The sequence below is a fragment of the Podarcis liolepis genome, assembly GCF_965112155.1.
Source record: "Podarcis liolepis genome assembly, chromosome: 1".
Taxonomy (NCBI): domain Eukaryota; kingdom Metazoa; phylum Chordata; class Lepidosauria; order Squamata; family Lacertidae; genus Podarcis; species Podarcis liolepis.
This window is the reverse complement of record NC_139554.1, coordinates 115,379,909-115,396,767: the sequence shown is the minus strand read 5'-3', so window position 1 is coordinate 115,396,767 and position 16,859 is coordinate 115,379,909.

The window sequence follows — 16,859 nt, the reverse complement described above, 5'->3', positions numbered from 1 at the left end:
AAGGCTACTGGGGAAGGTGCCATAGAGAGTTGTGGGAAGGCAGGGATTTTCAGTCCTCAAAACTGCCGTGTTGGGGCAAGAGCTACTGGGAAGAGTTGCTGTGATCACCAGGCCTGTTTTGGTTTCTTTGAATAAAGAGGTAACTTCATTGACAACAAGTGTTTTATTACTGACCTACTCCTAACAGTTTGTATTGCTTCAGGTTCACTTACTTGAATTCTTTCTCATCCCTACAGGTCAGGTCAAAGGCGACTATGGGGTTGCGGCGCTCATCTCGCTTTCAGCCGAGGGAGCCGCCGTTTGTCCACAGACAGCTTTCCGGGTCATGTGGCCAGCAGGACTAAACTGCTTCTGGCACGATGGAACACCGTGACGGAAACCAGAGCGCACAGAAACGCCGTTTACCTTCCCGCCACAGCAGTACCTATATATCTACTTGCACTGGCATGCTTTTGAACTGCTGCATTGGCAGAAGTTGGGACAGAGCAATGGGAGCTCACCCCATCGCAGGGATTCAAACGACCAACTTTCTGATCAACAAGCCCAAGAGGCTCAGTGGTTTAGACAACTGAGCCACCCATGTCCCCATCCCTAGAGGTAGGGAATCCCTGCCTCTCCATAGAATACAGGGCTACAACTCTCGCCATCCCTGACCATTTGTCATGCTGGCTGGGGCTGGTGGGAGTCCAACAACATCTCAAGATCCTACACCACTGCCCAAAGAGCAGTATTTCCATTTTATGGAACATTGAGCTGTAGGACAGTGACTTGCCTAAATGCGTGGAGATCTAAGGTTTGGTCTCCAAAATGAGTTTCATTTTCCATCCACAGTGCTGTACCAGCTCACAGCACATGTGGGGAATATCCTTACATTGCCACTCCAAAATGATGCAACGATTTCAACTCTCAAGCAAGGTATCAAGATGGAAGGAGGGTCCAGCCACCCCCATCTCCCCCAGGCTGTGCTCTGACCCTCTTTTCAAAACTACAGGGACCTACCTAATTGTCTCTGAGAATTATAAATTTCACCTCCATGAACTAGTATTAAACAAAGCTGCCCTTTATGGAACAAAGGTCTTAATTAGAAGCAAAACATTGGAGACTGTCATAATTGGATTGGGCACCTTTTTTTAATGCAAACACCTAATTGGCCAATATTGCACACTCAGCATCAGCAAGGATCTCAAATTGGTTTTGGGGTTGTCGTCGGGTTTTTTTGTAGATGCCAAAATGGCTAGTTTGCTTCAGGGCTCTCCCACTAGGCTTAGGTAGGTCATCTCCAAGAAGATGGAAAAAAATATGGACAAGGCAAAATAAGAGCTCCTTTTCATTTGCGTCGTATTCACTAAGTGTTCTTTATTGTTTTAAGCAGGAGAGGCAAATTAATCATTGGAAATGTTGGCCTGACAGTAATTAATAAGCACAGATGCAGACGGCCCAGTTGGCTGCAAGAAGCACAATCGCTGAACTGGGGGTGGATTTTGCTCTGCCTCCTTCTCCTAGGAGGGGATTCTACCAGGTGAGCTTTGAAAAGATGAGTGTGGGAGAAAGCTGCTGTCTTAAAATGCACAGAGACTCACTATACTCCACCTCCAGAAGAAGAAGAAGAAGAAGAAGAAGAAGAAGAAGAAGAAGAAGAAGAGGAGGAGGAGGAGGAGGAGGAGGAGTTTGGATTTGATATCCCACTTTATCACTACCCTAAGGAGTCACAAAGCAGCTAACAATCTTCTTTCCCTTCCTCTCCCACAACAAACACTCTGTGAGGTGAGTGAGGCTGAGAGACTTCAGAGAAGTGTGACTGGCCCAAGGTCACCCAGCAGCTGCATGTGGAGGAGCGGAGACGCGAACCCGGTTCACCAAATTACAAGTCCACTGCTCTTAACCACTACACCACACTGGCTCTGAAAATCATTCAGCACTGCTATCACGCATTCGTGGACTCTGCTATCATTGTAAACTAGTTTATATAGCTGCTTTAGCATGACAGATTCGAGACCTTTGGGTGCTTCCACACTAGGCATTTTAAGTGGTGGAATCACCCTAGTCACTTCTACCATCCTCATTCCACTTGAACCAACATGACTCCTCCCTAAACAACAACAAAAAAAGGTCCTGGAAACTCAGATTGCTCAGAGTTGTCAGGATATAGCTATTAATGATAAATTAACATGTCTATTAAGGTAAGATGGGGGAAGGCAGAAAAAATTATTTTTGAGGCGATATGGAAGGTGTCTGTAGAATTTGTACTGTTAAAAGGGAAAGGGGTCAAACTATCACAAGAGGTGTTAGAATTCTGGGAGGTTGGATAGTTACAATGGAATGGTCTCTGGGATGGGGCGCGCATTTTTATTTTTATTTATTAAATATTATTATTATTACGTTGTTGTTTTTTTAAAAAGATACCCCTCCTACAGAACTACACCTCCCTTAACAAACAACAGTTCCCAGCATTCTCTGGGGGAAGCCATGACTGTTATAGTGGTATGAGAGAGTGAATGGTGACAGAAAGAAGATAAAGTCCTCACCAGAGAAGAATGGCAGGTCAAGTTGATGGGCTATGCCGAAATGGCCAAAATGACCGGAAGAATCAGAAATCAGGAAGACCAAAATTTTAATAAGGAATGGGAAAATTTTATAACTTATCTTAAAAACCACTGTAAACAGTTAAAATTGTTAGTAGGATTGGAATATCACTTGTAGTTTAATGGTGAATTTTGGACACAATGGAGAGGTAAAATATTTTGGACTATCATAAAAGATGCAGGAGGAAATGATTAACAATAGGACCCACGAAGGGGAGGAGGGAAGCCTACGAGATCCCTTGGAATCTTGTTTCCATGTTGTATGTTGGACACGTGACTGTAAAAGTTTAATTTGAAAAACCAAATAAATAAATAAAAATTAAAGAGAGAGAGAGTGTGTGGTGTGGATGTGACTCCAATCTTATCCACTCACTTTTTATGGGGCATCCAGACAATAATAATTATAATAATAATTTTGACCAAAATGGTCAAAGGCCTGGAAACGATGCCTTATGAGGAACGGCTAAGGGAGCTGGGTATGTTTAGCCTGGAGAAGAGGAGGTTAAGGGGTGATATGATAGCCATGTTCAAATATATAAAAGGATGTCACATAGAGGATGGAGAAAGGTTGTTTTCTGCTGCTCCAGAGAAGCGGACACGGAGCAATGGATCCAAACTACAAGAAAGAAGATTCCACCTAAACATTAGGAAGAACTTCCTGACAGTAAGAGCTGTTCGACAGTGGAATTTGCTGCCAAGGAGTGTGGTGGAGTCTCCTTCTTTGGAGGTCTTTAAGCAGAGGCTTGACAACCATATGTCAGGAGTGCTCTGATGGTGTTTCCTGCTTGGCAGGGGGTTGGACTTGATGGCCCTTGTGGTCTCTTCCAACTCTATGATTCTATGATTCTATGATTCTATTTATACCCCACCCATCTGGCTGGGTTTCCCCAGCCACTCTGGGCGGCTTCCAACAAAATATTAAAATACAATAATCTATTAAACATTAAAAGCTTCCCTAAACAGGGCTGCCTTCAGATGTCTTCTAAAAGTCTGGTAGTTGTTAGACAATGCCATTCAATCCTTGCCCTACCGTGTTTTTCTGCAACTTCAATCATATTTTCCTTGAATCATATTTTCCTTGAATCATATTTTCCTTCCTTCCTTCCTTCCTTCCTTCCTTCCTTCCTTCCTTCCTTCCTTCCTGGAGCCAATCCAGTACTCCTGCTGGCATGACTGCACCACACCCACCTCATCACACCAACCCTCCCCCCTCTGTCTTAGTAGTGGCTCAGATGGGTGGAGGTCAGGTGAGGAGCACAACCTCACTCCACCACCTTCAGGGCTCCACGTGATAGAATGTCACCACATTTCAATGGTTGCGTAGGGGCATTGGACCTTTACACTTCCTCATCCACAGCAGCTGTATCACACCTACAGGTTTGCATGGTCCACAGTGGGATATACAACCAGGAAAAGGTGCAATTGAGTGCAGTGTAATTAGTCAATTGCAGTTCTGCATGTAGCTTACAGCGGAAGAACAATGTTTAGGAGCTACTGATCTGGAAGTGGTCTTTGACCTTTGTAGATACGTACAAAGAAGTCCTTACTTATTTCAACGTGTGCACCTCTCTACATGGAACACAGGAAACATAGATGTGGTCTGGGAAGCTTTGGATATTTGTCTTCAACTGAAGCTTCCAGGTCTTGTAACACAAACCACTTTTACAAGTCGGTGGTGTTTCAAAAGCAAATTGTGATCCGGCATACAGTGATCTGGCAAAATGAAGAAGGGAACGTTTTTTTAAGGGGGTGGGTGGGAAATCCTGCTGGGCAGACTCAAGCCCTTAGCACACTTGAAGGAGCTCTTATATTCCAGTTAGGATTACGTACTAGTAATGAACATACTAATGAATGGCCAACTCTGATTCCTTCTGCAAGTTACTCGTTTCATTAAGCTGGAAGACCAATTTTGTTTTCCCATTTTGAATTTGCAAAAATGCATTCTAGGATTTCAAAAGATCACAAACTCCCCTGCAACTTTAGAAACCGATTTGGATGCCACCATTAAACTTCTCGGATGCAATCTGCTGAAGACAAGCTATTATTTAGAGACCATTTGAAAGCACACAAAGCGGAAAGGGCATTTTTCAAAAGCTGAAAGGCTTTACAGTATATCAAATGTCTAACATACTTCATTTGCTTCATGGAGCACTGAATGTTTATACACACCTTCCTTCTGCAAAGCAGTAAATCCAGTAAAAATGCAACATAAACCAAATGTTAATGATTTCCTGGGAAAAGCATGTGCAGTAAACATATGCAGCCAGATTGCTGTACCTCATCGAGGAAAGAAAAGGCCATTTTTATATATTGCAGTGTTTGAACGTTCTGGTTTTAATGTAATTTTAACTTTGTGAAAGCTGCCTTGGAAACCTGCTGAAAGTAGATGGGTATAAACTGAATAAATACATAAGTATGTGTGTACACACACACACACACACACACACACACACACACACACACAGACACACAGACACACACACACTTGACCACATAGCCATTGAGGGCAATGACCACAAAATCTTGGTTATGTGTTTAATGCCCTTTTACTCTATCTAGCTTCAGCAACAGCAGGTTTCTGGACTGAGTAGACCTGAAAAGCAGGAAGAAAAACTGTACCCCAGCCACAAGGGGAAATTACTGCAGTCCCCAATTCTGTTTTTTTATCTACCACCGAAGCCATAAGTAGTTTCTTTGAAGAGACAAGGAGTAAAATGCAATAGTGACTATGACACTCACATTGCTCTTTAGTGCTTAGAAATCAATATGCCACTCTTTGTGCTACCAATATGCCTACTTAATCATCATCATCATCATAATCAAAAAGGAACGATTCTGGGAAAGTACAGAGAATCAGGGGCACCAGCTCCAGGGGACCAAGGCCTTTTGCCCCCCCCCCAATGTTTTTGGGGTCAGGGCCAGGGGACCCCATATCCCCAAAGTGCAGAGGCTCCTTCTTCTCCTGCCTCAGAGGGGGTTAAAGCAGCCTCCCACTGGTAATGGCGCCAGGAGGAGGAGAAGCCATTGAAGACATGCGGCCGTGAAACGTGGAGTTTTTAACGCCAAATATCAAAGAGAGCCTTGCCCCGATCTTTGGCACCGCTTTGGAGTGAATCATACAATGTCAACTTTTCGGCTAAATCTTGACCCCGCAGATTAGGGCCCTGAGGGGACATTTTGCAGGGCTCTGTGAAATGTGCACTTTTGACCAACAAACCTTGGAGGGGGCTTGTGTTTGGATCTGTTTGCATGTGAAACGGACGGTGTTGGGTTTTTGGTTAATTCTTGACATCTTGGATTAGGGCACCAAGGGGATCCTTTTGTGGGACACTGTGAAATATGTTGTTTTAACCGCTAAATGTTAGCCTCAGTCCAGTATACCTGAAGGAGCGTCTCCACCTCCATTGTTCTGCCCAGAGACTGAGGTCCAGCGCTGAGGGCCTTCTGGCAGTTCCCTCACTGTGAGAAGCCAAGTTACAGAATTTGAAGATATTCAAATTCTCATTCACCAAAAAACCTGAGGCCTTCCTATTAGGAATAATGTCCATGGAAATTAAGAAAAATCATAGACCTCTATTCATGTACATGACCACAGCGGCTAGGATTTTGATAGCAAAGAATTGGAAAAGTGATAACATCCCCACAAAAACTGACTGGCAAGCAAAACTGATAGAATATTTACAACTCGCAAGGATGACAGGGAGATTAAGAGGAAAGTCATTACAGAAAGTTAATAAAGAGTGGATAATGTTTAAAGAATATCTTAAAAACTATTGTTTTAAACTCCTGGCAGATCTAGAATGAAATAGAATTTTCTTGTTAAGAAATGGGAAAACTAAAAAAAAAAAATGAACTGTGTACAGAATAACAAAATGCAAAACAGTACAATGAGAAGAATCGGAAGTTAGTGTCTAAGGTGTGTTTATCTTGTAATGGGTGGAATGGGTATTGTTTGTATCGTATGTATTGTCTAAGTTTTATGTAAATTAATGTTAATTGATGTATAATACAGTGGTGCCTCGCAAGACGAAAAGAATCCGTTCTGTGATTCTCTTCGTCTAGCGTTTTTTTCCGTCTTGCGAAGCAAGCCCATTGAAGGATTAGCGGATTAGCGCTATTAGCGGCTTTTAGAGGCTTTTAGCGGCTTATCTGCTGATCGGATCAGCTGATAAGCGGCTTAGCGCTATTAGCGCTATTAGCGGCTTTTAGCGGCTTATCTGCTGATCGGATCAGCTGATTAGCGGCTTAGCGCTATTAGCGCTATTAGCGCTATTAGCGGCTTTTAGCGGCTTATCTGCTGATCGGATCAGCTGATAAGCTGCTTAGCGGCTTAGAAAAAGGGGGGGGGTCGTCTTGCGAAGCAAGCCCATAGGAGATTCGTTTTGCGAAGCACCTCCAAAATGGAAAACTCTTTCGTCTAGCGAGTTTTCCGTCTTGCGAGGCATTCATCTTGCGGGGCACCACTGTAAATGTCATTTTAATAATAATAAAAATAAATAAAAAGAAAACTAAAAAGTCCTGAACATTGTAACCTCTCTTCATAGGGGAGTCTCACCAAACCTTCGAACATTTTGATTGCCCCTTTCCAAATATGCTTGCATTTCCCCACATTTATGTCAGCACAAGGCTTCTGCGCACATTTGAGCACAGGATTTTTCCTGGACGGGTGTCTGAGAGGCTAATTGATTTGGAATGACCTTTGTGGTAACCTGAAGTGTGTTTTACACAAGGAATTCTTGGCTGGAAATCCAAGCCAGCCATCTACCGAAAGTGATCAGGTGGGGTGACTTTTGCTGCTGCAGAATTTTAAAGCAGCTTTCGTGTAGCCCTGAGACTGTTTTGGGGTTAGGTGTGGGAGGTTTGGGGGGGGGATGAAGGAGAAACTGCGAAGTTGATTGCTGCAGCAGTACTTGGGGAAAAGGTGATTAACACTTTCCTTTTAGGCTGTTTCTGGGGGTGACAATTACACAATCACACACACACACACACACACACACACAAGTTTCTCTATCCCCCCCATGAGTGGATAATGAATTAATCACTACTCCCCCCACCCCAGCACTGATGTGATGAACTTCACAGACTCCCTCTGTGACTGTATAACAACATTAGACTACTTTTACAACATCAGACTACTTTTCAGAGCTGACATAAGCCACAACCAGCCATAGTCTCTCCCCATGTGCAGAACAGGGATAATAACAATGGGATTTGCACAGACAGGGTGATTTTTTAAAAAAGAAAGTTTAAGAAGTCACCTTTTTCCCCTCATGTTAAGACTTCAGTTTAAAAGAACAGAAAATCCTTTCTTGCTGCTATTTTGAGTTTCTGAGGAGACACACAAGTACCACAACATGAAAGTCCAGGACTGCTACCCCAAGCAAATAACGACTTCAAAATGAATCTGGAAGTCCCTTTCCTAGTTCTGAATGTCAGTCATAGCTGTGATCTCCCCCATTTGCTAAGAAGAATGACAGCCGACTGCTGGCTTGTTTATGGTGAGATCAGGGGAGCTCCACCAGTAACTCATAACGCCTTCACCCCATCGCTGTCCTGAAGAGCGTAGCACAGTGTTTGAAATTCCCCAGGCGCCAAGCACATCTTAGGTCCAATTGCGACCACGTGGAGATTTCTGGGCACCAGGTTGGTGACTGCCATCTCCATCGAACCAGTTGACTCAGGGCCCAGTCCGTCACCATCACATCAAGGAAAGTAAGTGCAGGGCTGAGTACCCAGGCCACCCAAAGGGAACTCACAAACCACAGTTTAAAAACCTCTACCTTAGTCTATAGTTAATTCCATTTCCACTGTGTGTGTTTCTCCTTCTTGCATACTAGGACAAGTGAATTATTCTAAGAGCTAGCTACAGTCGAGCAATGCAGTTGAGATCATAGAATCAAAGAATCATAGAATTGTAGCATTAGAAGTGATCCCTGAAGGAGCGTTTCCACCCCCATTGTTCTGCCCGGACACGGAGGGCCAACTCTGAGAGCCTTCTGACAGTTCCCTCACTGTGGGAAGTGAAGTTACAGGGAACCAGGCAGAGGGCCTTCTTGGTAGTGGCTCCCTCCCATCAGACGTCAAGAAGATGAATAACTATACAACTTTTAGAAGACACCTTAAGGCAGCCCTGTATCGGGAAGTTTTTAATGTTTGGTGTTTTATTATGCTTTTATATTTGTTAGAAACTGCCCAGAGTGGCTGGGGCAACTCAATCAGATGGGAGGGGTACAAATAATAAAGTTGTTGTTGTTGTTGTTTTAGTCCAAGCCCCTGGCGAATAGACATTCCATTGCAGTGACCATAACCTAGGTTTAAGATGTCCTTTGGTGCCTAGCTTATATATCTGAGTTTCTAACACTAGTGCAGCACTGCTGTTTGGGAAGCCACCACCACCTCTGCCCCCGTGATCCACTGCTGGTGGGTAAGCTAAAGGTTTGAATCTGCTGGAGACATGGTTAGAAGATGGTCAAAATGCAGGCAGTGAGGTTCCACGGCAACCTTCCACACAAGAGGTGAGTTTAACACAGAACAGTGCATGCAACTGCCAATGGGAATTTCTGGGCCCAGTACAAAAAAATGATCCCTCCTTCCCCATTTTTGACCAGAAACTCTGTGAACATCTCACAGATTGATTGATTGATTGATTGATTGATTGATTGATTGATTGAAAGATATCTCACACAGACACATGAACTTCCTCATTGCAACCTGCAAGCATCTCCCACTAACTTTCTTTAGTAGTTCCCCGTCCAAAAACAAACAAACACACCTCTATCTGCAGCCTGGATTTGCATCTGTCCTTTTCTCTATACAGTGTATTAGCATCTTTGTCAGAATTTCAAATGTTACTTCAAAGTTTCACAAATGATGTTCAAGCGCAGGTGACATTTTAAGCAGGCTGCGACACAACACACAAACCTCACATGTTTCCACCCTTAGTTGTGCGCTGTTCTTTCCTAGCTTATCGCACCCGCTTTCTCTCGGGCTGTCAGAATTATTTCTGACTCCTTCTTTGTCCACTTTAATTGCATAACATACAAACACAGCCATTCATCTTTTCTTTAACCCCCCCAGCATTTCATTTTATTTTTATCTCCACTTGACAGGCTACTTCCTTTCTTTTAAATTAGAGGTGAAGTACTGTAGGCAAAACAAAGAAAGTACAATTAAGAAATTTTTGGGAACAAAACGAAAAAAAGGAGGGGGAGTAATAGTTGGGGAACCTTTGGCTTAATACTGATATTATGATGGAAGTTGGGAATTATGGTTATTAGAGACTTTGCAGTTTATGTTCGCTATAAATCTAATCGCCTCACGCATGATGCCCTCCTTCAGAAATGCTGCAGAGATATTTACTGCAGGCATCTATGATGACAGACAGCACCTTTGAGAAGAGCCAGATAAACAAAATATTTTACATACTCGGGCTTTGCAGTGTCTAATGGATTCATATCATGGAGAGAAAAAGGCTTCATTAGAGGGAATGCGCCAGGTGCTGAAAAGCAGATTTACCACAGATATTTCTTTTTAGTTATCTGTTACAGCTTAATGGGGAAGCTTCAGCTCAGCCCTCAGATTTTGGATCACAAAATGGACGAAGGAAAACTGCATGGTCGCTCCTAAACTTCCCTCAGGAAATCTGACACTGCCCAGAGGGACAAGTTGCATAAGCTGACAGGAACCGGCTTCAGAGGCACCCCTGCCTGCCCTGTTTCCGCTGTAGATGTTCACGGATCCCTTTTTCCCTGGTGTGGAGGGAGCCACCATTTTAGAGTCTACCTCAGGGGCTAAAATGTCTAGACTCAGCCCTGCCAACAAGACCCATGGGACATCCTGTTTAGAAAGATAAAATGCAGCAAAAATTTAAGGAATTGCAATATTTTGGACTCCCACTCGGTGTCTTACATCACTTCACGCATGTATTTTTTAGAATAGTTTTAATTAAATTTTACATTTTTATCATCAAAATATCATATCACATAACAAAAAATACAGTTCCCATGTTTCCCCCTCCCCCCCCCCCGACTTCCCTCAACTTCCTCTTCTGGTTTTTTTACATATTAACATCTCCTGCTTGCTTTATTAAATCTTAATTTTGTAATCTTTAAAATAATTATTGTTGCTCTCTTAACATTTTAGTATCATCATTATATTTTCTGTACTTATTTTGTTAATTGTAAGTGTTTACTCAAAACCTGCTAGTGAGTCCATTTCTTTACATTATTTCTGTAGATATAAATGGTTCCCAATCTTTCTTAAAGTCTCTGTTGTCCTTGTCTCAAAGTCTTTCAGTTGGCTTTGCCATTTCAGCGTATTCCAGCAGTTGCACTTGTCATTCTTCTTTCGTTGGTATTTCGTCGCTTTTCCATCTTTGGGCTATCCTAGCTGCAGTTGTTGTATACATGAAAAGTTTTTTCTTCTCTTTTGGCAACTCTTGACCTGAAATGCCTAGTGATAAAGCTTCTAGTCTTTTAACAAAAGTTATCTTAAACATTCTTTTCATTTCATTATAAATCATTTCCCAATAATTTTTAATTATTTTACAATTCCACCACATATGAAAGAGCGTGCCTTCTTTTTCTTTGCACTTCCACACTTATTGGAGCCTGTTCCATACATTTCTGCCATTTTCACAGGTGTAATGTACCATCTATACATCATTTTCATATACTTCTCTTTTAACAATATACAATCGGTAAATTTTAGATTCACTTTCCATAGCTTTTCCCAGTCTTCCATTTGTATGTTGTGTCCTAAATCTTTTGCCCACACATATTTTCGACCCACACTACTACAACTATAACCAGGATTTGGACCGCCATGCGCAGACCCTATTAATGCTTTGTCAAATTCTGCCCATCAGCTATTTCAGAAAGGTAGCAGGGGATGGATTTGAACCCTTACCCCACTCCCAGAGTCTTCTCCCTTGCCAAGCAGCTCACCTGTGACATAAAAAAGCTGTTTAATAAAGGGTTTCTATGCACCTAGCCATGACTGTTCCACTCATGCTCCTTTGGGCAACAATGGCTATGAGCACACTGTAGCTTTGGAGCGCCTTCAAAACACATTCTTTCAAAGAATTCCAGGAAGTGTAATTTTCCCCCTCACAAAGTTCCCAGAAACCCTTCACAAACAACAGTGCTCAGAATTCTATGAGAGACAGACATGATATTTCCAACATGTCTTAAAAGAATAGTTGAATGCAAGCAAACCTTCATTTTATTTTGTAGTTCAAAATCAGGCTTTCTTTGTTTACTTTTGAAGGGACTTTACAGATGCGGCTTCATGCAGTCAAATTGTGGCCATCATATGCAATATATTCTTGTGAAACATACTCAGATAAAGCAGTTTCCATGCCATGTAGCACTGAATCTCAGTTCCAAATACAACATCCTAATCATTAGACATTTGTCCCATATATCCCAAGCTGTTCATGGGTTTCAGCTAATATTTAAGTCTTCTTCCAACTGAGGAATGTTTCAGAAATATTTATTGAATTGTAGAATTCATTTTCAATTCAGCAGCTGATATATATATACATATTGGTATTCATGCACTGGCCAAGCTTTGAAACTTGTCTGCATGATTAGGTCAGCAGAAGCATTCAACATGGATTGTGTATTCAATCAAATCTGACACCAAATACGCGTATTTGTGTCACGCGTGACTTTGGTGACCTGCTCCAAAGCAGGGATACCAGCATCCTATATTTGTGAATATTCCATAGACTGCTGTTTTGTTTACTTGTGCCATTAGAATCCGGTGTCAGTTTGAAAAGTAACAGAATGGCTTCTGAATACTTCACAAATGCAAAATTCACCTTTGACAAGCTATGACCTCGGGCTCATGTTCCTCTCCACTTAAGTGGGTCAAAAGGAGGGCGAAATTAAAAGGTGTACATACCAGAACGAAGCAAAACATGAAAGGCAGTCCTTTTTATTTTGTTTAAATTAATTTACAATGTGATTTATAGCTCCACTTCCTCTATATGGCAGTCAAAAGCAGCTCACGGGCAACAATGCAGGTAAAAAGAGGTAGACACACATTATTATAAATTACAGGCATAAGGGAAGAGAGGTAACAGAAATCCCAACAGTAGAAATCTGCTACTTGACATTAACAGCTGCCTGAAAGAGGTCTTCAGGTTGTGGGGGAGGGGGGCAAATGGTGGGAAATCTCTGGCCTATGGGTCACTCTTGGCCTGCCAAGGGTCCAATTTGACACATGAGGCCATTTCCCCAAAACCATACTCACCTGTCCATCAGCTGACATCACTGGGTTCAGTTCAGTCTTGTTGGGTGCTGCTTTGACAGTCCATTGCTTCCAGAACCCAACAGAGAACAGTATGAAACTCTCTGATCAGCAGCTGGTAAACGAGGGAGTTCAGTCCTGCTTCTTCTTCTGCACATTCTCTACAAGAAATGTGCTGCTGAACCAGATCCCTCTCTACAGGCCAACACTGATAGGTGGGAGGGACCAGAGAATTGCCTCTGCCGTCTATGCCCATTTTGGTTGAGGTCACATCCATTTGGGGTGAGATCTTGCCTGATCTCACGGCACGCAAGATCGAATGGTGAAATGGGGCATGCCGCCCCTGTTCATTCCATAAGCAGATTGCCATCGTGCAAGCAGGTGAACATCATTGGGTGTCATATTTTGTTATTTGCTGGGGCTAGTTTTACTCTGGTTTAATTCTACAGCTATTTTTATTCTGCTTTATGTTTCATGTTCATAAACTGTCCAGCGTGCCTTGTTGAAAATCATGGTTTGTGTCTTCATAGAAATGTTCTGGTATTCCTGAAATTAAAACAAACACACTGTGTGTGATTTAATGGTGTCTGAAATAAATTATCTTTCCTGTAATGAAGATCCATAAAACATGAGCAAATTTAAATGCACATAAGGTTAAAAGAAAACACCAACTTTGCAATAATATTTCATAATGAGAAGGCATCTGTGGAAAAAAGGTTAAACGGTTCTGAATGCCTTTGTCCCTTTAAAATATGAAAAAGACTAAGGCAGCTCTTGGCTGGATAATAATAATAATAATAATAATAATAATAATAATAATAATAATTATTATTATTATTATTATTATTATTATTATTATTATTTATACCCCACCCATCTGGCTGGGTTTACCCAGCCACTCTGAGCAGCTTCCAGTACATACAAAAACGCCAAACATTAAAAACCTGCCGATACAGGGCTGCCTTCACATCTCTTCTAAAATACATCTAAGTGTATTTGTGTCAGTATTAAAAGCACATTTGCTAGTCTTTGGGAATCCCATGCCTGTTTTCATATATAATTTCAGATGCCTGTTGCGGACGGTTAAACAATCAGGAAGTGATCAGTTACACTACACCATGTCACTCTTTGTAGCTGATCACAGCAAAGTGGGAATCCATAACCGCTAATTCTACTTTAAATGAAATCCTCCCAGCCAGCAAAAGACAGCTGAATTCCCTCTGCTGTTCGTTAAATTAAAACCTTTATTGCAAAGTCAAATGGAAAGCCCCATGATTAAGTTCCACGCGCCTAGATGCCTGATCTGTTATTCTGGGGTCCTTGCCAGAGTATGTCTTAAAAGCAGAGCGTTAGAAAATTGCGGAGTGGAAAATAAGATTTTTGCCTTAAAGATGCCGCAACACATGCGCTCTGGTCTCCCCCTCCAAATTGTGTTGATAGCGGGAGAGAATAATGTTCGCCTCATCTAAATAGATAGGATGGCTGGGAAGATAAGGGCAAGGCACAAAGGCCAGGCGGCATGAATTATGCATGCTGTATCAAATTCCTACCCCTATATATACCGGTAGCTGCAGCAGGTTTTGCATGGAGAGAAAAAAAGAAAGAAAGAAATTAGGATGGGAGAGATATTGAGCAATTTTCTCCATAACTGGTTCTTACTCACCTTAAATGTAAAATTTTATTTAGCTTATTTCATAGGGAGACATCTTTATTAAGGCTGCGCATATACATGGGTCCCTTTGAAAGGATTTAATGCAAACAAGCCAGAAATAATTGAAGAAGAAACACCTTCAGACTGTTCTCAGAAGAGCTTAGCACAGAGGTGGATGGCAGGAAAGAATTACTTTATTATATTGATTTTCTTGGGAAAATCAAAGCGGGATAAGTCAAATAGACCAATTCTCTTTTGCAAAACTCGGCGGAAGCACTCGGAGCAGTGAATTTACATGTCAAAAACTGCCTGTAGTCAGCCAGCTTCACATGCAAACAAGTCCTGCTCCTTCATTATTGCTTTAATAAAACAGCTAATGCTTCGACGTGGCCTTGGCTCATTTGTGAACCGTCTCTCTCTCCCCCTCTCTCTATTTGTTTAAAGAATAAAAGCTAAATGCATGACATATATATATAATGTAATGAATGAATGAATAAACAAATAACAGCATCTATTTAAAATACTGTCAATAACCTTTTCATTTGGGTGGGACCAAGGGCAGGAAGACACAGGCATCATAACGGTAAGTCTTTATGAAAGAAACGCAGGATGCGCTAGCAATGTGCTCAGTGCTTCCTTGCCCCTGCAAGAGACAGCCAAGGAATTGGAGCTGGGTGGTGGTTGGAGGTGGTGATAGGAAACATTCAATGTTATGGCATCACAAGGCTACAGAGGCATTTGGGCAAATTGGGAGTGTACAGGAAGGGTCAAACACACACACACAATATCTTGGCTGCCTATCCTCCAGTGCAATCCATCCTGTTCCCTCTTCTAGACTGCTGCAGTGGGAAGTTAAACGCTTTTTCCGGGTGCTCTGTCTTTTATCATGGTGTTCTGTTGCACCAGAAGCTGTTCACTCCTGCTGGCCACATGACCCAGAAAGTTGTCTGTGGACAAACGCCAGTTCTCTTGGCCAGAAAGCGAGATGAGCGTCGCACCCCATAGTCACCTTTGACTGGACTTAACCATCCAGGAGTCCTTTACTTTTTACCTTATAGCAGTGGTGGCCAAACTTGGCCCTCCAACTGTTTTTGGACTACAACTCCCATCATCCCTAGCTAACAGGACCAGGGGTCAGGGATGATGGGAATTGTAGCCCCAAAACAGCTGGGGGGGGGGCAACCTGTGTACAATAAAATTAAACGAGGTTCCCCCACCCACCCAAACACTCAGTCTCGTTGCATTTGGTGTGCTTATTGAACAACACACCACCTCACAAGTCAATTGCGCTTTGTTATTTTCCGTTCAACAGCCTAACAGCCCATGGATAGAAGCTATTTTTTAGCCTGTTGGTATGGCTGATTATACTTCTATATCTCCTGCCTGAGGGTAGAAGATTAAAGACGTGATGGCCAGGGTGTGAGTCATCCCTGAGAATTTTTCTCACTCTCCTAAGGCAACAATCCCTTGTGATGTCATCTAGTGGACTCAAGGGACAGCCTATGATATCATGTGCTATATTCACCACCCTCTGTTAAGACTTTCTGTCAAGCCAGCATACCACACTGTAATACTATATGAAAGGACACTTTCTATTGTGGACCAGTAAAAGGAGTTCATCAATTGTTGTTTAACATTTGTTGTTGTTATTGTTTAGTCGTTTAGTCATGTCCGACTCTTCATGACCCCATGGACCAGAGCACGCCAGGCACTCCTGTCTTCCACTGCCCCCCGCAGTTTGGTCAAACTCATGCCGGTAGCTTCAAGAACACTGACCAACCATCTCGTCCTCTGTCGTCCCCTTCTCCTTGTGCCCTCCATCTTTCCCAACATCATGGTCTTTTCCAGGGAGTCTTCTCTTCTCATGAGGTGGCCAAAGTATTGGAGCCTCAGCTTCAGGATCTGTGCTTCCAGTGAGCACTCAGGGCTGATTTCCTTCAGAATGGATAGGTTTGATCTTCTTGCAGTCCATGGGGCTCTCAAGAGTCTCCTCCAGCACCATAATTCAAAAGCATCAATTCTTCGGCGATCAGCCTTCTTTATGGTCCAGCTCTCACTTCCATACATCACTACTGGGAAAACCATAGCTTTTACTATACGGACCTTACTATACGGACTCTTGTCACTGTAGTGGCATACATCTTTTTTGGGCAATTCCAATCCTATTATTCCAAGTAGAAAGGCTTCTGGTTTTTTAATAAATGTATTTTTCAACATTTTTTTTCAGCTCATTATATATCTTTTCCCAGAAGTCTTTCACCTTAGGACACATCCACCACATATGATAAAAAGTACCTTCTTTTTCTTTACATCTCTCCCACTTCCTAATGCATCATCACTGAAAAGTATCCTCTGCCTTTGAGCTGTTTGCT